At 38.8% G+C, this 23,449-nt stretch overlaps 1 long non-coding RNA gene across 6 annotated transcripts in view; it reads left to right on the top strand.

The window, feature by feature from the left end:
* The window catches only part of LOC104973767 (uncharacterized), a 178,034-nt gene that overhangs the window by 6,886 nt on the left and 147,699 nt on the right, over positions 1–23,449 (top strand). Inside the window, exon 3 of one of the 6 annotated variants that reach the window (XR_810598.4) lies at positions 1,014–5,752. The exons of the other annotated variants lie outside the window; for them this stretch is intronic. This is a non-coding gene — a long non-coding RNA (uncharacterized lncRNA). Of the gene's footprint in view, positions 1–1,013; positions 5,753–23,449 lie in introns of those variants that run through there. 6 annotated transcript variants of the gene reach the window in all.

Genomic DNA, 23,449 nt, shown 5'->3' with positions numbered 1-23,449 from the left:
GGAAGAATTATGAATGTTTTTGTTTCTATGCCTTCTTATCTTTTGGTGTGTTGCAATGAGCCTGTGTTCCTATAGTAAATGATTAGGACCGTGTAAGAAACAATAGACATAGAATGCATGAGTAAATTTAAATTCTTTATGCAGATAATTCAAATTTAGGCCATATATCAACCATCATTTCATATGCATCAAACAAAATGATTTTTATTCTAAGGTAATAAAAGTGTAGGATTGCCTTAAACATTTGAAAACACAAAAGTGTTTTCTCTGATTTTTATCTCACATTTACATGTTGTGCAATTGATTGGCCTTTAATGAGTGAGAAGATAAAATAAGAAAAGTCTCTAATTGAATGGGAAGGGGGAGTCTAGGGCTAGTATGTTGTATGCTTCATTTCCATATAAGTGAAAACTGAAAAATAAACCCAGAGAGGTGCATTCTCTTATCAGTTTGAGGCACATCTATAATAATGATAAAAACTGGTCTGTAGGATTAATTAAACCTAAATTTCTAATCAAATATGTGCATTGTGCACATCACCAAAACCCACAAAAATGACAGTGAGGAAAGAGAATGGGAGGGAAGGTGAAATGGGTGAAACATACCAACAGAACATGGGTAATAGAGAACAGAAGAGTGGAAATGGCCTAACCAAGAGGAGAAAGCTGAATCCTAAAAGCTTGAAGGGATCAAAGCCAATAAAAATAAAACATTTGCAGAAAAATGGACCCTGGAAAACCTCAGAACTTGGAGGGATCTCTGAAGGTGCAGAGTGGACTGGAAACAGGAAGACAGCTTGAAAGCCTTGTTCAAGGAGTAGCTGGACATATAAGTTTTTCCCTCAGTCTAAAGGTTTATCACTCAGAGCACCAGGAACAGCTGAAAACACTGTGTGGAAATCATGGAACTCAGGAAATATGGGCTCCTGATTACACACACACACCCTCACGCTCACCCTCCCTGCTATCTCCTGGCCCCCTTCCTCACACTGGCAACCCGATGTCTATTTTCAGGCAGGCCTGACGCTGAGCAGCATGGACACGGAGATCAACAGGTGCTGACGCTTGAGAGTTCTTCCAATCAAATGGACAAGTGTTGCAAGAGGGAACATGTGTGGGTAGCAGGGGGCAGGAATGGTGCCAACAGAATCATACCCTCTACTTCCAAAGTCAGAAGTCAACAATAATTCCTAAAAAGGAAAACCAAGCCATAGCAGTTTAAGGATGTCATTTAGAAATTTAGAAACATTGAGCAATACCAAAGATGAGTAAGAGTCTTGCCCCTCTCTGTGATTTTTATGGAAAAAAAAGGATTCAATCAGTTTCTCAAGAAGAACCAGGGCCAACCACTTTGTGGAAAGCTTGTGCTCCATCATCCATCACACAGACACCCAGTCCTGATGAACTCAGACATCAGAAGAGGCAAGGCTTCTGTGACAAGTAGCTAGTCTGTAATACTGCTGCATAACCCCACTCAGTAGTACACATGAATTCATACTTGCACTCACAGACCTGTAGGTCAGGTGCAGTTTCTTGCAGTTTTGGCTCATCTAGATGAGGCCTGAGTAAGTACTCTGGTTCAGGCTGTGCTTCTAGGCTTGGTTCCAGGCTGTGAAACCTGTTCCACATCTCATTCCAGACTCAGGCAGAGGGCCAGTGGCTATGTATGGCATGTACTTGTCATCATGAATCACTTTCATGAGCATTCCAACTGACATCCCATGCATTGTGTCAACTGACATCCCATGGATCCAAAAAATCACATGGTCAAGCCCAAAGCCAGAGGTTGGGGAGCTGTTATTTGACCACTATGAATTCATGGCCAGGGTGTAGATAATCTGACACCACTACAGCAGATTAAAGAAATTGCTAGAACTGATAATCCAGTCTACCAGCACACCTTCCTCAATGTATCATTCAACAAGTGTGTTTGGTATTGGTCTTCATCCCATTACATCATCATGGTAGTTCTGTCACCTTATCATATTCTCTGTCCTCTAGCAGACAAATCTAGGATTGTATACAAATAATTTAAACACATTGTAATCATTTGTTTAAAAAAAGAATATCTAGGATGAATAGCCTAGAGAAGTGTTCTGATTTGTCTCTTTATTTTTATGCAGTTGAGTCTTTAAAAATCTTTTTATAAATTACTTTGTTCAAAGTCTCTCTTTTTGTTTTAAACTCACTCTTTTATCTAAATAAGAATATAGAATTCCATAAAAAAATGTACCCCATTTTATGTCAGGTAACACTTTGTCCCTGTTCTGGGTTTTTAAAAAGTAGAAACTCAGAGCAAAATACATTGGAATGCAGGGAAAGTTATTTGATATAGAAAATGTGTAGTCTAGCCAAGAAGTGATTACTCCAGAAATCCTCATGGAGAATAAAGGATTTAATGTGAGACTTGATATTTTGGAAAAACAAACTGAGGATTAATAATATCCGGGTGATGTCTCCCAAAAACACCAAAGGAAACAGTGAAGACGTCTTAAAAGAATGGCTTCCAGATGCCTAGTAAATCATGTGTCTCTACCGAATGAGAACATGACTAGAGGGGGATATTACTTATTTTGAGAAAAGAAGCATTCTTTGAGTGACTAGTCGTCTTTTGCCCGTCAACTCTATAATACTATTAAAGATCTAAAAGCCAAGAGTATTACCCTTTTCAAATAATGAAATGATGGATACATTATTTGCAATGAAAATTAGTTTAACTGCACAGTGTGATTTATTTGTAAGAAAATAAGTAAGTTAGGGTTTTATAGTGAGATGGATTGTCTTCTTTAGTGACTGTAATACATCTCAGAGTTTTGTTAGGTGGAGGAAGGATTATTGTAAAAAGAGAGGATGGGAAAACCAGGATGGGGCTTACTGCTTCAGAATATATTTAGGTACATTTCAGAAACAATTTGTAATCTGGAAACTGCTTTCCTATAAAGTATCTAGACCCACAGACCCTTTTGCAAGAGTTCATGTGTTTCCAGTTTGGAAGCCACTCACTTGGTTCCTTGATGGAGCGTCTCAGGCCCCGTGTTCCTCTGTCTTTTGCGGTCTTAAGTCACACCCTCCAGTAGGCTCCAGTATGGATCTGCACCACTCACAGTGTGCCAGAACCCATTAGCTTTCGGACTTGGGGTCCTGAAGAGCAGTTATTGAAGTCACTGGCATTGGTTTTCCATATTGAAATCTTCCTTTGACTTTCTCCGTGACTCATAGTCTTATCCCTGTAATATTACCTGGCAAGTGTTTGAGCTTGAAGCAGTTTTTCTCTGGGTTTTGTCACTGGATTAAAAAACAACAGCAACAGCAGCAGGAATGAAACTAGTCTCTAGGGATGACAAACATTGTAATCCGATATCATAGAACAGAAATTAGAATGCGTACATTCTCTCTGAGGGCTATTGCATTTACTCAATTACATTTCCTATAGAGGATTTTAAACACAAATGGGCCATTTTGTAATTTCCATGGATATTAAGTTCTTAAGGTAGAAAAAGGAGGAAAAAAGGAAGTCTAAATGAACTAAATTAATCTTCTATTTCCTTCCTAACTGACAAATCAGCTGAAAGAGGCAGAAGCACGATTAATAAACCATATGCAATACATTGCCAGTTGTCATTTGAGGAAACTGTTTTTTCTCCTGTCTTATTGATTACCTAAGTGTTATAATAACATTACAGGAGCTTTTGGGGATTAGGAAAGCCATGATGATTTTTCCCCCTCCTTTGCAAATGTGTCTACTTCCTCAACTTCTGTAAGCTCACTCTGTATTAGTTAAGATTAGGTTCTGGTGTGAGAAACAGAGACTCCAAAGACAGTGGCTTACAGAGGACAGAATTTTATTACAACAGTAGTCTGCAGCAGCAGTCAACTCTGCAAAGTCCTAGGGGATTCAGGCTCCTCCTCCGCTGGGCAGGACTCACATTTCCAAGGTCTCCCTCCTCTCCAGCATGAGGACCACTTTCCAGCCAACAGGAGGGAGGAAAGCATGAAGAGGGACAAAGGTCATGCACTGGCTTTCTTTTAAGGAAATTGCCATTCCACAGTTCTACTTATATCTCAGTGGCCATAATGAATCACATGAAACATTTTGGCTTTTTACATTCTGAAGCTATATTAATAGATACACAGAAATTTAAATGAGCCAAATTAAATTTTTTTTTCTTTTTTGGCTGCACTGCACAGAGCAGCATGTGGGATCTTAGTTCCCTAACCAGGGAATGAACCTGCAGCCCCTGCTTTTCAAAGCACAGAGCCTTAAGCACTGGACTTCCAGGGAAGTTTCTTCTTCTCTTTTCTAAAGATCTGACCCTTTTATCATTAAAGAGTTACCCTGTTTTTCTCTAGTAATGATTTTTGCCTGGGAGTATATTTTGTCTGATTTTAATAGAGGTACCTCAGCTTTCTGTTTGGTGTTTTTCTGGTGTATCTTTTTCTATCCTTTTACTTTCAATTTTTCTGGAAACTTACATCTTAGATATGTTCATTGTAACAGAATATAGCTGATTTTTTAAAAATACAGTCTGACAGTGTTTGGAATTGATATGTACATGTTGCTATATTTAAAATGGATAACCAACAAGGACCTCAGTTCAGTTCAGTTCAGTTGCTCAGTCGTGTCCGACTCCTTGCAACGCCATGAATCGCAGCACGCCAGGCCTCCCTGTCCATCACCAACTCCCGGAGTTCAACCAAACTCATGTCCATCAAGTCGGTGATGCCATCCAGCCATCTCATCCTCTGTCGTCCCCTTCTCCTCCTGCCCCCAATCCCTCCCAGCATCAGAGTCTTTTCCAATGAGTCAACTCTTTACATGAGGTGGCCAAAGTACTGGAGTTTCAGCTAAAGTTTTCAGCTTTAGCATCATTCCTTCCAAAGAACACCAGGACTGATCTTCTTTAGAATGGACTGGTTGGATCTCCTTGCACTCCAAGGGACTCTCAAGAGTCTTCTCCAACACCACAGTTCAAAAGCATCGATTCTTCGGCGCTCAGCTTTCTTCACAGTCCAACTCTCACATCCATACATGACCACAGGAAAAACCATAGCCTTGACTAGACGGACCTTTGTTGGCAAAGTAATGTCTCTGCTTTTCAATATGCTATCTAGGTTGGTCATAACTTTCCTTCCAAGGAATAAGCGTCTTTTAATTTCATGGCTGCAGTCACCATCTGCAGTGATTTTGGAGCCCAGAAAAATAAAGTCTGACACTGTTTCCACTGTTTCCCTATCTATTTGCCATGAAGTGATGGGACCAGATGCCACGATCTTAGTTTTCTGAATGTTGAGCTTTAAAGCCAACTTTTTCACTCTCCTCTTTCACTTTCATCAAGAGGCTTTTTAGGAAAAAAAAAAAAAAAAAAAGAGGCTTTTTAGTTCCCTCTTCACTTTCTGCCATAAGGGTGGTGTCATCTGCATATCTGAGGTTATTGATATTTCTCCCAGCAATCTTGATTCCAGCTTGTGCTTCTTCCAGCCCAGCGTTTCTCACGATGTACTCTGCATAGAAGTTAAATAAGCAGGGTGACAATATACAGCCTTGACGTACTCCTTTTCCTATTGTATAGCAAAGGGAATCCTGCTCAGTACTCCATAATAATCTAAATGGGAAAAGAATTTGGAAAAGAATAAATACATGTTTGTATATGACTGACTCCCTTTGCAGCACACCTGAAACGAACACAACATTGTTAATCAACTATACTTCAATATAAAATAAAAATTTTTTAAATAAAGTAAAAAATAATATAGATATAGTCTGACAACCTTTGTGTTTAATGAAGGCATTTAAGATATTTACATTATGTGAAATCTTATTTTATGTTTCCATTTGTCCCTTCTTTTCTATGATTCTTTTTCTCTCCTCTGTTGCCTTTTGCTTGAATTGATTTTTTCCTAATTCTTTTTTATCTACTACTATTTAGGAGTTGTGCACTCTGATACTGTTCTTTTTGTGGTTACCCCAAAAATTACAGACATAATTAACTTATCAAAGTCTCAGATTAGTGTCTTTGCCCAGCTGCTGAGCCCTCATCCATGCTGGAGTTGTGTCCCTTTTGGTACAACATGCTACTGCTGCTTTATACAGTCGTCATTTCATATTGTTTGTTTCTGTGCATATATTTACCACTTTCTCTGCTTTCCTTTTCTTTGGAAAAAAAGAATCATCAAGGTATGATTGATGTTCAATAAACTACACATGTTAAAAGTATACAATTTGATAAGTCCCAACATATTGGAAATAGTCACTTCATCTAGGAGAATGAACATACTGTCACCTCTGAGAAGCTTGTCATGCCCTGTTTTACTACTTCATCCAGCCTCTTTATTCTGTTGTTGGTGGTGGTGGTGCTTCAGGCAGGAGCCTAAATCCAGATCCTGTTACTTTGTCATGGCCATACATCTCTCCAATTGTATCTCAGACTTTGAATATGATATCACTTTCCTTCTCTCTCTCTCTTATACTCAGTTAGATTTTCCCTTAGTAGAGGTCTGCTGGAGAAGAAAATGGCAACCCATTCCAGTATTCTTGCCTGAGAAATCTCATGGACAGAGGAGCCTGGAGGGCTATAGTCCATGGAGTCCCTAAGACATGACTTAGCAAGTAAACCACCACCCAAAGATCTGCTAATGGCAAATTCCCCTCAGTTTTTGATGACCTGAGAATGTCATCAGCTTCAGTTCAGTTCAATTCAGTCGCTCGGTTGTGTCCAACTCTTTCCGACCCCATGGACTGTGGCACACCAGGCTTCCCTGTCCATCGCCAACTCCTGGAGCTTGCTCAAACTCATGTCCATTGAGTCGATGGTGCCATCCAACCGTCTCATCCCCAGTCATCCCCTTCTCCTCCTGCCTTCTCTCTTTCCCAGCATCAGGTTCTTTTCCAATGAGTTGGTTCTTCATATCAGCTTGGCTTCATGCAGAAAAGATTTTTTTCCCCTCTAAGAATAGAGGTCTTGGTTAAAAATAGTTTTCTCTTTGTACATTGAATATATCACTTCACAGTCTTCAGACTTCCTTTTTTGCCATCAAGAAATCAGCTGTCGATTTGTTACTCCTCTAAAGGTAGTACATCTCCTTTTAAAATCTCTTTTCATTCTTTCTTTTTGAATAATAAGCATTTATAAAAGTCATAGGGCATAGACATAGAGAAAAAGCTAGTAACTACCAGTAGGGAGAGAAATGGTGGAGGGGCAAGATAGGAGTAGTGAATTAAGAAGTACAAACTATTATTTGTACAATAAATAAACTATTAATATAAAATGTATTGCACAACATAAGACATATAGCCAGTATTTTAAAATAACTGAATGGAGTATAACCTTTAAAAACTGAATCACAATATGCTGTATAACTGTAACTTTATAATATTGTGCATCAACTATATCTCAAATAAATGTTCAAAATAGCTGAGAATAACAGCATCATAATAATAACTAAGAGCAAAAAAAAGCATAAGATGTATAAAGATCAAACACAGCTTGCTTCTTTTATAGAATTGAGGATCTCTTTTTCTTTGATGCTCTACAGCTTCACCATGATTTTTCTAGTTGTGAGTTTTCTTCATATTTATCCTGCCTGATTTTTGCTGTGCCCTTGAGTCTAACCAAAGATCCTTTTCAACAATTCTGGAAAATTCTCAGCCATTTTATTTTCACACATTAACTGTGCTCCCTCTCTCTTTTCTTTCTGAGGCTCTGTTCATCCCAAGTTGCTTCAGTCATGTCCAACTCTTTGTGACCCCATGGACTGTAGCCTGCCAGGCTCCTCTGTCCATGGGATTATCCCAGCAACAATACTAGAATGGGTTGTCATGCCCTCCTCCAGGGGATCTTTCCGAACCAGGAAGCAAAACCATGTCTCATGTCTCCTACTTTGGCAGGCAGGTTCTTTACCAGTAGCGCCCCCTGGGAAGCTCCAGTTAGGCACATATCTCCTCTGTCCACCCATTTTCTTAACCTATTTTCCCATATATTGCATGTGATTTCTGTGCCACCTTCTGGATAACGTCCTCATGATTATTTGTCCTTGAGATCACTAATTCTCTCTTCAGCTGTGTCTAAAGTGAAGTTGCTCAGTCATGTCTGACTCTTTGTGACCCCATGGACTATAGCCTACCAGGCTTCTCCATCCATGGGATTTTCCAGGCAAGAGTACCAGAGTGGGTTGCCATTTCCTTCTCCAGGGGATCTTCCTGACCCAGGGATTGAATCCAGGTCTCCCATACTGCAGGCAGATGCTTTACTCTCTGAGCCGCCAGGGAAGCCTTCAGCTGTGTCTAGTCTACTGTTAAACCTATCAGTTGAGGGTTTATTTTGTTCATTTCAGTAATTATGTTTTTCATTTCCAGGTACTCTACTTGCTTCTTGCTCAGATTATGGTCATTTTATATAGTCTATTGTTCTCTATACAGATTTTCAAACTTTTATTTATACATGCTAAGCATAATACTTATTTATACATGCTAAGCATAATTACATTATACACATAATATAACAGTATCTGAAGTCTTTTGGTTTTATTTCTCATGTCTTTATTCTTGCTGCTTCTCGCTCATGGTACCTTGTTTCCCTGTGTGTTGAATGGTATTTTGCTGTTAGCTGTTCATTTCCCTTGAGATTTTTTTTTTCAATGAATTCTTTGAGAACTGGGGGAAAAAGTTTCCTGTAGAGAAGATTGGCCTTTGCTTCTGTCAGATTCCTGTATATCTAAGGCTACTTTGAATTCCTGGTATCATTTTGTATATTTGGTCTGTAATTTTTCATTTAACAGTATATCATGAAATGTATGTTACTCTAGATAAATTCACCTACTCATTATTTTTAGGGCATTCTATAAAAATGATATATTATAATTTATTTAATCCTTTGACTGTGTGGAACACAACAGACTGTGGAATATTCTTATATGGGAATACCAGACCTGCCTCCTAAGAAACAAGAAGCAGCAGTTAGAACTGGACTTGGAATAATGGACTGGCTCAAAATTGGGAAAGGAGTATCTCAAGGCTGTATTTTGTCACCCTGCTTATTTAACTTATATGCAGAGTTCATCATATGAAATGCTGGGCTGGATGACTCACAAGCTGGAATCAAGATTGCTGGGAGAAATATCAACAATCTCAAATATGCAGATGATACCACTTTAATGGCAGAAAGTGAAGAGGAACTAAAGAGCCTCTTAATGAAGGTGAAAGAGGAGAGTGAAAAAGCTGGCTTAAAACTCAACATTCAAAAAATGAAGATCATGGCATCCAGTCCTATCACTTTATGGCAAATGGGGAAAAAGTGCAAACTGTCAGATTTCATTTTCTTGGCTCCAGAATCAATATGGATGGTGACTGCAGCTGACAAAATTAAAAGACGCTTGCTCCTTGGAAGAATACCTGTGACAAACCTAGACAGTGTATTTTAAAAAGCAGAGAAATCACTTTGCTAACAAAGTTCCGTAAAGTCAAAACTATGGTTTTTCCAGTAGTTTTGGAAACTAACCATACATGACTAACGGAAAAACCATAGTTTTGTATGGTTGTGAGAGCTGAACCATAAAGAAGGCTGAGCGCCAAACTATTGATGCTTTCAGACTGGTGCTGGAGAAGACTCTTGAGAGTCCCTTGGACAGCAAAGAAATCAAACCAGTCAATCCTAAAGGTAATCAACCCTGAATATTCATTGAATATTTGAAAGGACTGTTGCTGAAGCTGAAGCTCCAATATTTTGGCCACCTGATGCGAAGAACCAACTTATTGGAAAAGACCTTGATGCTGGGAAGGATTTAGGGCAAGAGGAGAAGGGGGCCACAGAGGATGAGATGGTCGGATAGCATCACTGACTCAATGGACATGAGTTTGAGAAACTCAGGGAGATAGTGAAGGACAGGGATGCCTAGTGTGCTGCAGTTCATGGGGTCACAAGGAGTCAGACACAACTTAGCAACTGAACAGACCAACAATTTATCCTTCAACTGTTTACTTTTTAGGAGATATCACTAAAAATGTGCATCTTTATATACATAACTTTACATGCTTGCATAATTATCTCTAATTTTTATATACATATAAAATATATATACCCTCTAATCATATACATTCATTATTCAATAACATATATTGAATGTATTCATTTACACATTCAAATATATGTAATACATACATTATGATATATACGTATATATATGTTCCATAAAGTTGGACTGCTATGGCCAAAGAAAATGTGTACTTTAAAAATGTTTAAAACATGCTACCCATGACCTTCTAGAAAGATTCTGTCAATTTTCAGCCCACCAGTGTATACCCACGCCCTTGACAATGCTAGATATTATCAGTCTTTGAATTTTGCTGATCTGCTGAGAATATTATTATTTTAATCTGCTGATATCTCACTACTAATGAGGCTGAACATATTTGCTTATATATTTGACGGCTGTTCTCTTCTGTATGATTGCTGTTTATTTATTTTGCCCATCTTTATAGTTTTTTCTGAGTCGTTTCTTATAGATAGTCCTTGAACCTTACAGATTTTAACATCTTTCTTTTAAACATTTGATCCAGAAACAACTTTTACAATGTAAATATGAACTAGTATGAATTGGAATGGAAATGCTTTCATGATAGATACTGTTCTTGGGACAAAGCTGTGCAGTGAATAATTGTAAACGGTGTACATGGTGATGGTCTGCTCCATCAGCTCTTTCATAGTCTCGGGTTTTACACCATGAATATGATAGTGCTCTTTGTAACTACTTTTAGAATCTGTATTTTCTCATTTCCTGTTTCTGATCATTATCTAAAGTGAGTGCTTTACTTGACTAAATGGATATTTGAATTGAGGCAAAAGAAGCTACCAGTAGTGATTGTATATTTTATTGTTGAGAAAATTAAGCCTAATTGTTTCCTGAGTCTTTAAAAAAGGTATTAGGCATTCATGTACTAATAGTCATATTAGGGAGCTATTTCTGGTTAGATTTCTGATGGTTTACTAGAGATAAACTTATTTTCAGAGACCTTAATTTTTTTAAAATTTCAGGTGTTTTAACATGTAGCCAGTTTTTACCAGATGTTTCCATCATCATTATTTATCTAAAGCAGTAATATTTATATTTAACAACTATTGTTGGAGGGAGATTACAGCATTGTTGTAATTTGAAGTTTTATTAATGCATATCTTACTGTTTTGGAAAATGTCTAGTATTTCTAATGACTGTTCAAATCTGTGTTTCTTATGAAATTCTTACTTGGTTTCTATAGTGAATTCTTTTGAGCTATGAATTTTTTGTAAAGTTATTGGAAAAGCCATTTTCTGACAATTATAAGGCATTGGCTCTAGCCAACGATGATTTTTATAAATGTTTATAGTGTGAGAGAAATTTGACTTTGCATACTGAAATAAACTGAAAATTATGGAAAGTTTCTTAATTCTTCCGTAGGAATGCATTCCTTAGTCACAGAATCATACAAAATGATATAATGCCAAAGATTTTTTAAACTTCTTTGAATTCATAGCTTATATAGTTCATATAACTAGGAGCATTTAGGACATCATCAACTCAAATTGGATAAAGAATGTGTTAATTGTCTTAAAAATCTATATTTTAAGAAATAAAATTGGTTAAGAATCATCAGGGCTTAGAAATTATATTTTTCAGAATTTTCCCAAGAAACTTACAAATAAGCATGCTAAACATACAAATGCATCTGATTAGAGACTGACCCCAAATTTAAAAAGATTACAAAGTCTTAGCAAATTTTGTATTTCACTGAATATCTGATTAAAACAGTTTAAACATTTTTGGCGTTTAAATAAAGTCAGATATTCTTTCTTATTTATTATTTTCAGAACATATAATTTAAGGTTACAAAAGTTTAAATTATGCTTTTTTTAAATGTCAGATCCATTTGACCATTTAAAATTATTAAAAGCAGACAGGATAGAAGGCTGATACTGAATTCATGATTCAGTATGAATTTGGCCTGAGAGAATAAATGACTACAGCTACTGGGAGATAAGAACTATAAACCTTGCACTTCATCAGTTAAGTGAAAGCATTTTTATCTGGTATGTTGTAAGAGATGCTGGTCCTTATAAATGTGATAATCAGATTATTTGGAACCTGATGCAGCCAAGTAAAAGTTACCTTGCTAAGTTATCAAGCAACTTCTAAAATTCTCTGGATTTAGGTATCAGCCAGGGCCAAAAGAGATCAAGACCAAAAGGGAACCAACATAGCAAACAGAAGAAGAATTCAGAAATACTGGGGAAATCAAAATAAGAACTTGAGCCTCTAGAGATATACCAGTACAACCAAGTTTACAGAGAAGGTGGGTAGGCAGAACTCAGTGGGTTACACTTTTACCCCAGCCCACTATCAGAGAGATACTATCACAGAAAAAAAAAAAGAGTAAAGAAAGATTTACTTTGTAATCTGCCCCAAGGTAAAAACTTCAGCTACCCTAAGGAGTCTTCAAATATGTTCTAGTCTTAGTAAATCTGGAAAACTGACCCTAAACTTCATAACAATAAATGTGTAAGGCACATTAAGTACTGTGTGTGTCATATGTAACTACTATCATTTCAACAATCAGATAATTTTCTTTTTAAAATCTTTTCATCATCTATGCTAAATATTTATTAGTAGCAACTTCTATGACTATTTACAAACTAAATATTTAACATAATTCATGTGTTACTTGGCAGTGTATAAGCAAAGAATCTAGTCAATGCTACATTTTGCTTTGCAGAAGTGTTTAATTAACTTCAGTTCAGTTCAGTTCAGTCACTCAGTAGTGTCTGACCCTTTGCGACCCCATGAATCGGAGCACGCCAGGCCTCCCTGTCCATCACCAGCTCCTGGAGTTCACTCAAACTCAAGTCCATCGAGTCTGTGATACCATCCAGCCATCTCATCCTCTGTCGTCCCCTTCTCCTCCTGCCCCCAGTCCCTTCCAGCATCAGACCTCTGTACTTAAATCAGTACATACAGAGTTCAACAAGCCATGAAAATCAATAAGTAAAACTACATTTGGGGAAAATACTTCCCTAGGGAGAAAATGTTGTAGTCTTCATTTTCAAGCTGGCAGACACCATCGACTTAATTAACTTTCAGTTGTCTATTGAAATTAATTCAATCTGATCAAGAACCAAAATACTAACAAAATGTTTACGTTTGTGAAAGTTGAATAGGTGTTTCAGTCTATACCGTTTTCTATATTTAGAACCAGAAAGTGACATCAATAGCCTTCAACAACTTATTTATTGTCTTATTTTTGATCTCCAAACACATCCATACGCCATGTGCTCTGAACTTTCAGTCCCAAAAAGAGAATCCCAAACATTCACTACATACATATGTCTGTGATTACTTCTGACCCCAACAAAACCTTCAAGTGAAAGTGGAAAATAAGAATGCAGGAGTTTGTTTCTCCAACTTGCAACTTTGTTATAAGTACACACAAACACATTAATACCAACTTCGCCAAGCAGGATACAAAAATTATATGTAAATGATGATTACAACTATGTAAAACTGTAAATGAAAAAAAGATGGGAGGCTAGGAAGCCACTAAAATTGTGACAGTGATTATGCTAGGGTTACAGGGTCAGGGGTCTCTTGTTTGCCTTTTTGTTGATTTTCCGGATGCCCTGCAGTGTGGGGATACTACGTAATGAGTCTGCTGCTCTCATCTTCTTTACTGAACACCCCCAAAAGACTTCACTCGAAAAATACGTAGTGATCAACATGCAGTTTATTGGCAGTTTGGTAGGAGAGGATTTGCATCAGAATTCGCAAGTCCCTACACAGGCTTTTGTGCGTTAGTATCAGGAAAGCGCTTCGTCCTTCCCCTCGCCTTCTTCTTGCAGCCTTACTGCTCTCATTGTTAGCCTCCGAAATGCCATGCGTCTCCCATTAACTTTCTTCCTCTTGAAATTATCTAGGAAGGTTTAACTATGCCTTGCATTCGCCCTCTAAATTTGCTTATCAAACCCATCCCATCAAAGCACTCAGGACACAAATGGATTTTGGAGTCACCAGTAGCCCCCTTCATTATGTTTCTGTGAGTGTAAACTGGCATGATATTCCGAGAAGAAAATACATCAGTCTCTCTCAGAGTTTAAAGTATAGATACCTTTTGGCCTAAAATCCCACAGTTAGAAATTCATTCTATGGAATTAGATCACCAAAGATCACCAAAGGAAAATGTACATGGATATTTATTGCAATAGCACTTGTCATAGCAAAAAGTGGAAATACATGAACCATCCAGCAGTATGAGTGCATGTCAGTCATGTCAGGCTCTTTGTGACCCCATGGACTGTAGCTCACCAGGCTCCTCTGTCCATGGGATTCTCCAGGCAAGACTACTGGAGTGGGTTGCCATGCCCTTCTCCAGGGGATGTTCCTGACCCAGGGATCAAACCCAAGTCTGCATCTCCTGTATTGGCAGGTGGATTCTTTACCACTGCACCACTTGAGAAGCTTCATCCATCAATATGGCAGTGGTTTAAACAGTGTATCCATGGGAAGGACTATTACACAGCTGCTTGAAGAGTGAGTGAGAACATGCTAATCCAGAAAGCGCTTGAGATATGTATATCAATGTATATATCATAAATTAATAAATATCCATGTATATATATTAAAGTCAAGATATTAAACAATCTTTAGGGATTTTTCAGAGGGTGAAATCCAAGCTATATACTAAACCAGAGGTCCCCAACCTCTGGGATCTAATGCCTGACAATCCAAGGTGGAGCTGATGTAATAATAATCAAAATAAAGTGTACAATAAACATAAAATACTTGAATCATCCCCAAACCATCCCCCACCCCACCCCTAGGTCCGTGGAAAAATTGTCTTCCACAAAACCGGTCCCTAGTGCCAAAAAGCTTGGGGACCTCTGCACTAAACCAGATCCTAGAAAGAAAAAGCAAGTCTATGGAGGAGTACAGTGGGTCCTGCCATGAAGTCGCTGGGCCTTTATCAGCTGCAGACTGCAGGCGGGGAAGTGAGGCTAACCTTTCCGGCCCAAGTCCTGAGCCAGCCATGTGATCTTTGGGGAGATGCATTCGTAGTGCAAGTAGCTGACATGGCCAGCACAGCAGGTAGTCACACAAGAGAGCAGATCATTTCTGCACAGCTGCCCTCAGGTTGCCCTGTTGTGACCCACACAGGGCAGCACCGTGGCCAGGACAGGGGCAGGCTGAAACTTGCCACGGGGAAAAGGTCTGGCGAGTTCTGCCTCGCTGTGCACTTTTCATTGTTTTGGCCTTGTGTATTCCTATTTCTTGGGGAGAAGCCAGATGGACCTGATTTGTCTGGTGAGTTGCCGTCACACATGACCTGTGTTCCTTAGTTTCTTTCATTATATCGCTTTGAGATGCTGAAACATCACCTCCGCACTTTAACAAATAGCACCTGGACGGTCTCATCTTGTTTCTTTGTGAAGCAATCACAAAACACTTCAGTAAAAAAGATTTATGACAGCTCTTCTGTTTTTTTCCATTTTATATGTCTGCTAAATTCCATTTTTTAAAAACATTATAGAGAAAGCCATTGGTGGAATTGCAATGTCTAGAAACGTTAACGTCTCCGTAAAAATAAGGCCACTCGAATCTTGTTAAACTGATATTGTATTCGTTGTGCTTCTTAATGCCCACGTTCATTCCAAAGGACTTATAAAGTGAAATCATCAAAAAGTTCCCAGCTGCACAAGTCTTTTGAAACTTTTCTGTTGTAACAGAGTCTGCATTACCCATTACAAAAACATGCAAGGGAGCTTAAAGATAGTTTAACAAAAAGACTAGAAACGGAGAATATCCAGGTGGCTTTTTAAGTGTGGAATATAATAAAACAGTGTTTGGAAAGTACGATGCCAAGATATAATAACTAGAAAACAAAAAAGGCCATTTATAAGCTGAAGTGTAACTTTCAATCATAAATAGAAGAGATGTTGAGCATGCAAGGAGGGGAAATAACATGAGCACTTAATAAATATGTAACAGACTAAAAGCCTTCAGAAGAGCAGTAGGACAGTATGTGCTGGGCCCATCCTTCTGAAGCTCTGATCTAAGGCTTTGAGTTATACTCTATCATTCAGGGCCTCCTCAAGGAAGAGAAATCACTTGAATATTTAAAACAGAGGGCCTGATGCAGAAAACTGGTCACCCATGGGAAAGCAGAGCGGAAATGCCCAATAGCAAGACAGGGAGGCAACCCAGAGGTTAACAGACCATCCCTGGGCCAGACTGAAGATGCAAAAGGCGAAGGTAATAACAGAGGAACCAGAAGTGTCCCACTGTTGATCAGATGTTCCCAGGGACAGAAAGGGAGCAGGAGAAATACCCTGGCTTCTCCCTCCTTCCTCCCCCTATCTCCTGCTAGTATCTGCCTGGCCACTCCCAGCTTGGGAACTGGTCCGCTGGGCTCATTGCTGCCGCAGTACAGAGGACTAGATCCCAGGACAGACAGATCCAGGACCAGCACAAATATTTCTGCATTAGTGGATGCACACCCTTCCTCCAGTATGTTAGGGGAGAACTTCCCTTGAAGGGACATGTACCACACTGGGATGACCAGGGACTCTGTCCTGCACGTGATACTTCACTCAAAGCAAGTAGAGTCACCCCTGACTGCTCCCTGTGTCTTGACAGAGTTGCTCTGCTGCATTACTTAAAGTAATATTTCAGTTTGGTCATACACATTTTTAAAGGGCTAATTTGGCTTGTAGTCTGGATGTCCTTCTGTAATTCATCCACTGGCCTTTGGGCAGAGCACACTTCATAACACCAAGGGCAGGTTAAGTGGAAGCCCAGCTAGGCAGTTGTCCATGACACCAACCAACGAGAAATGCTAAGACATCAATGGGACATTAAAGCATCTCTGGAAATGTCACTAGCTGGGGAGAAAAAACAAACAAACAAACAAAAAATCCTTGCGTTACCCCAAATTCCTCCAAAGGAGATAGAAGTTACTTTATCTGGTTGAATGTTGGAACCCACTTTCAGGCACTGCGTCATCCACACTCAACCTAAAACTGCTCTTGAGAACAATCAGGAAGCCAAATCCAAACATTAAAGGAAATCTGTTGGCTCATATAATTTTAAAAAGGATGAGTCAAGGTGACCTTCAGGCAAGTCTTGGTCTGCAGCCCAGTGATATCCCCAGGCCCATGTCTTCCTCATCATTAGCTCATGGTTGTAGGAAGACTCCCAGTGGTCTGTCTACTAGGTTAGAAAAGCCCTCTTCTCTCAACACGAGATATTCAGGGTCACCAACAATTACTGGCCAGGTTTTGGCTTCTTGGGAAATACAGTTTCCTTAAAAATTAGTGTTTCCTCCCCATTTGTCTGGTCACTAATGCATAACATAAGGTGTTTGAAATGAATACAGGGAGTGAGAGGACTCAGGACTAAGCTTACTCACATTTATGAGAAATTTCCACCTTCCTACTTTCTCTGGCACCTACCTCAGCTTGTGAAGGAGGATTAGCTTTTCCAGCCTTGAGAGGCTTCAGATGTCTGGGCCCCCAGACACCATGGATGGCCGGTTCCCTTAAGTATCTCTTAGCAAAGTCAAACAGTAGAAACCTCTTAAACACAGTGGTAAGGACTGCTTATAGCTCAATTTAAATTCAAAAGGAAACATAAAGAATAAAAATCGATTATAAACATTTTATTTTCACTCATCCATTCATCAGTGCTTTGGCATGAGGCCAAGGCCTTTTCTTCAAATGTGAGTCTTTTCTCACATTAAACCTTAGACGTAATGCATTGAGGCATAAGATTTACTTTCTTCTATTCTTGTTTTCTTTTAATGTATAGTGAGAATTTAAAGGAACATGTGATGTGAGGAGAGAAAAATCCTTTAAAATTTTTACAATTTCCCCCAATTTTTATAGTTTGAGAGCAGTTTTTAAGCTGTTGACTTTTATCAAGTCTTTCCAAGCATTTAATCTAGCTTTCCTAGGGTGAAAACAAAAATTCCCTCTGTTGTCATGCTCATGGCTCATTGGTTTCTGTAATTCTTTATTTCTTACTAACTTATAAAATTATAATAAACGTAACTGGCATAAATAAGTTTAGGAGAAAACACAAATAAATTGGGAGCTGTAAAACTCAGTTCGTGGAAACAAGTGCCTAAATCCATAAGTATTTGGAGGAGTATGGGCTTATGTTAAAATGTTTTACAGACGAACAGAACATATTAAATGGCCAAGTATTCAGTTCAGCAGACATTGGTTGAGACAGAAAGGCCACCTGCAGCCTAAGCTTGTATCACTCACAGAAGACCTACCTCAATGTCACAGTACATATTTAAAATCTCAAAAATCCTGATTTTTTTATACCAGATGTCAGTGCCACAGCCTTGTTAGAAATGTACTCAGAGTCTAGAAACACAATAGGAAATATTTTAACCCACTCTTTGCTGCGAATACAAAGGTGTCCAGCTTCCCTGTTTGAGATCTGTAGGATCATCCTGTTACCCTCCAGCCCGCCTGTCAGCTCACACAGTTCCATGTTTTTTAATCTATTCTTTGTAACACCTCATTTTATGGTAACAGATTCTGCATGAGTTGTGAAAATAATAGAAGAGATTTAAACTGGCTTAAACAACAAAGGAAATATATTGGCTCATTTAAAAACTTCAGAGGAAGAGCAGGTTTCAGGCAAGGCTCAGAGATCCAGTGTGTAGTTGCACAGTGTGTGCGCTGCTCAAAGGTGCCTGAGCAAGGAAGCAAGTGGGAGCTGGATCCAGCTCACAATCCATATGCCCAGGCATGGAGCTGAGTCTTCCTGGAGGAAGGGGTGCTGTTTTATTCACCCAAAGGAGCCATGTAGTTAGCAAAACCATGCTCCTACAGGCAGAACTTTTCCAGTTCATCCACCCAGGAGTACTTTAGGTCCAAAACAGTGGGACCCCTACTAACACAGCAATGTCAGCCAAAGGTCCATTTCTTTCCCCCTGTCTTTTCTACATTTTCCTTATGTTAGCAACATCCATAGGTTGACTCACCCTGCTCACCAGGTAAAGACCAGCATTAACTCAGTCATCCTTTTCCTTGCCCAGTGGGAGACTGATTCCCTGATTACTGACTAGGCTAACTTTCTATTGGGTCAGTCTGGGTCCTATATCCATTGCTAAACCAATCACTGTGGCAGGTGACTGAAATACACTAGTTGGCTAAGGTAGGATTTACATCTGCCGTTTTGCTATTTTTCTTTCATAAGTCTTTTCATTTCTGTTTCTCTAGTAGTACCTTCTCTTCTGTTATACAAACATTCGCTAGTATATCATTTTAATTTCTTTGTTCTTTCTTTTAGAGTATTTTGTTTTTGTCTTTTTAGGGTATTTCTTTTAGTGGAATTGTTTGTTTATTCATTCACCTACTGAAAGATATCTCACTGTTACTTTAATTTCCATTTCCCTAACGACATATGGTGTTGAGCATCTTTTCATATAATTATTTGCCATCTGTAATCTTCTGTGGTGAGGTGTCCAGGTCTTTTGCCTATTTTTCAATGAGTTGATTCATCCTCTTACTAATTTTAAAGAGTTCTTTACATATGCTGGATAACAGTCCATTGCCAGATGTCTTTTATAAATATTTTCCCTTCGGCTATGGTTTGTCTTTTAATTCTCTTGACATTATCTTTTGCAGAGGAGAATTTTTTAATGAATTCTACCTAATGAATTATCTTTTTCATAGATTGTGCCTTTGGTGTTAAAGGTTGGTTTTTTTACCGTAGGAGTTTGAAAATTCTTTATTTATTCAGGACTACTCTTTTGTCATATATGTGGTTTGCAAACATCTCCTCCCACTTTGTAACTTAAAAAAAACCTTAATATGGTCTTAAGTAGAGCAAAAACTTTAAAAATTTTGATGGAGTTCAGTTTGTCCATTTTTTCTTTTAGGGATCAAGGTTTGGTCTCAAATTTAAGAACTCTTCAGAGATGCAAGCGATCATCTCCTTTTCTTCTAAAAGTATTTGTAGTTCCATATTTTACATTAGAGACTATTTTAGTGATCTGTTTTGAATCAGCTTTTGTTTTAGGTGTAAGACTTAGATCGAGATTTTTTTTTTTTTTTCCTGATCTCTGGATGTCGTATTGCTCAAATAGCAGTTGTTGAAATGCTATCTCTCCTCAAGGGAATTGCTTTTGCAACTTCTCCAAAAATCAGTTGAGCTTATCTTTTTTCTCCTTTTGGAAAGGACAATTCATTTTTTATAAAGCTTTGATTTATAGCATTATCTAAGTTTCATGTGTATGGGATTATATTTCTACTTCTGTATACCCTACAATTGGAGAAGGCAATGGCAACCCACTCCAGCACTCTTGCCTGGAAAATCCCATGGACAGAGGAGCCTGGTAGGCTACAGTCCATGGGGTCACAAAGAGTCGGACATGACTGAGCGACTTCACTTTACTCACTTCATACTTTATCACTAGAGAAGGAAATGGCAACCCACTCCAGTATTCTTGCCTGGAGAATCCCATGGACAGGGGAGCCTGGTGGGCCATGGTCCATGGGGTCACAGAGAGTCAGACACGACTGAAGTGACTCAGCAAGAGAGATTGGACTCTCTCTCATGCTCACCACCAAAAATTTAGTTTCCATCTATATGGAAACTCAGCACACAGTTGGTCCCCTTTATCTATTTCCCTCACCTCTTCATCTACACTGTTCTATCTAATGTATCTATGTCAAATTTCTTTTAATACATTAAACCTAACTGGTGCCATTGGCAGTATCAAGGGAGCATTTAAAATAATTATTTTGAAATTGCTCAGTTTAGATTGGGACCAGTTGAATCTGATGATAATATGTCATCCAAGAAGAAATGACCTATGTGCAACTGGAATAATGGAAATATGGAATTAGGGCTCATTTGTGAAGTTGAATATCAAGCTTACTAGTCTTACCACTTTTTAAAAGAGAACTTTGCTTTCTTTCTTTTAGCTCATAGTTTTTACCTAGATTGAGTGTAGTTTACTATGGTGAAACAGAAATCAAAATTAATACCTGGCATACTCCTCTCTAGGTTGTGTGTACAATCATACATAGGAAGGAAAATTAATTTTCTCTGTACAGTTCAGAAAGTTTGCTTGTGTCCTTTTTATCCTGCTGTTACTTACTTAGGCTATGAATGCAAGGATGCATTTCAGAGAGAAGCCAAAGCTGAAATGCTCTGTATGCTCTGTTTTTTAATTCAGGTATAGTCGATTTACAATGTTGTGTTGGTTTCTGGTGTAGAGCAAAATGATATACATGTTCTTTTTCAGATTCTTTTCCATTTTTCCATTATACATTATTATAGTGAATATAATCCCTGTGCAATACAGTAGGGACTTGCTATTTATCTGTGTTGTATTTAATAGTTTACATCTCTTAATCTCATACAGTAAGTCCCCTCCATACAGATGAGTCCATTCTGAGAGTGCATTCATAAGTCCAATTTATTCATAAGACTGACAAAGTTAACCTAGGTACCCAGCTAACACAATCAGCTATATAGTACTATACTGTAATATGTTTATAATACTTTTCACATGATTAACACATAAAAAAAAATATACAACATTTTAAATCTTACAGTACCTTGAAAAGTACAATAGTACAGTATAACAGCTGGCATCCAAGGGCTGATGTTGAGTGAACAGGCAAAAAGAGTTACTGACTGGAGGAGGGAGAGGAAGTGGGGGATTATAGAGCTGACGTATCGAAAGTTGTAGATGGAGGGCGAGCAGCAATTTTGCTCACACCTAATGTTGGTGTCACAGGTTCTGGTTCCTTGCTGCATTCATCTATAGCTACCCTCTTGAAAAAAATGCTCCAGTGATTTTTTAGAAGTAGAAATAAAATATCATACACATGAAAAGAAAGGTACTGGGTTAAGTACCTTTCTTTTTCTTGGCATAGGTGACATGGTAGCACTGGATTGTATTCTGAACCTTGTGTACCATTTTACATTTGGGTTCTGTGCCTCAAAATTGAACAGTGCCTCCTCAAATAAAGACAATCCCCTCACCATTTCCTGCTCGTAGATCTGTTTGGTTCTTCAGTTACTTCTTCTTCCTCTTACCTCTCTGTCCTTTCTCTGAGTCTCCAGTTCCTTGAGGTCTTCATTAGTAAGTCCTTGCGTTGGCCAGCAAGGAGTTCAGTGAAGTTGTCCTCCAGCAGATCTCTAGTCCCAGCTTCTTGCTGAGGGTTACTCAGTTACTGAAGACCTCTTTGGACTCCTCATCCACCTTCTCAAATCCACGAAAATTGTGAATAAGCTGTGGGCAAAGATTATTCCAAGCCCCATTCATGGTGATGACCATAACTTCACACCAAGCAAACTCAGTGTTTTTTATGGACTTGTGGGTGTTAGAGTCATTCCAAAATTGTTGCAAGGTTGTTCCTGATTCATCAGTTCCCTTCACTGCCTGATGAAAAGTGTGACATATATAATCTTGAAAGTCTCTGCAGTATAACTCACTGGTCCATAGGTTGGATGTGCATGTAGTACTTGATGGCAGTTGCACTACCTTGACATTGGAATGAAAGTCATCCGTGAATGGGGGCGGCCTGAGCATTGTCAAGCAGCAAAAGAATGTTGAATAGGAAGGATGTTCTACTCCAAGCAATATTTCTCTACTTGTGGGATTAAGTGGTGGAAAAACCAGTCCTGGAAAATGGCCTGTGTCAGCCAGGGTTTGGGGTTACTCTTCCACACAACAGGAAGAGCGCCCGTGGCTGTATTTTTAAGGGCTCTTGGATTCTCTGAATGATGAACTGAGAGGCTTCAGCTTCATTTCGCTGGAAGCACTGCCACCAAACAGGTTTGCCTTTGCCACTTGATAGCCTGGCGTCAACTTTTCCTCCTGACTGATGTAACCTCGGTCTGGCATCCTCTTCCGGTACAGTCCTGTCTCATCCACCTTAAAACCTTGCTCGGTTAAATACGTGCCTTCATCAATAATTTCTCAGAGCTTTTCAGGAAATTCCCGGGCAGCTACCGTATCTGCACTCACTGGCTCGCTGCTTACGTTTACATCATGAAGGTTGGCTCCTGTCTTGAACCATCTGAAACCAGCCATGGTTGGGCATTAGAAGATGAGCCTTCTGATTCTTCACTGTGTTTCTTCTTCAGGTCTTCATAAAGGCTTTTAGTTTTCTCTTGAATCAGCATTAAGCTGAGCAGGACTCGACATTGATGCTGATCCTGCCCCTGAGAAGTTTCTCCATCTCCTCCATCACTGTTCCATACTTCTTCGATATAATTGTCAACATCATCAGCATAGCAGACTTCATGTGTTCCATGATCTCGCCCTTGTTCTTTAGAATTGTGCTGATGGTTGAACAATCCGTGTTAAAAAAAAATGCGTGACTCCTCCCATCTTTTCACCTTGCTCCGCTCTCTCATTTTCACTTTTGTTTCCATTGTTACTCCTTTGCTTCAGGATG

The sequence above is a fragment of the Bos taurus genome, chromosome 13 (assembly GCF_002263795.3).
Source record: "Bos taurus isolate L1 Dominette 01449 registration number 42190680 breed Hereford chromosome 13, ARS-UCD2.0, whole genome shotgun sequence".
NCBI lineage: Eukaryota > Metazoa > Chordata > Mammalia > Artiodactyla > Bovidae > Bos > Bos taurus.
The sequence above is the reverse complement of the archived record's forward strand: the minus strand, read 5'-3'. Positions and strand labels throughout refer to the sequence as shown.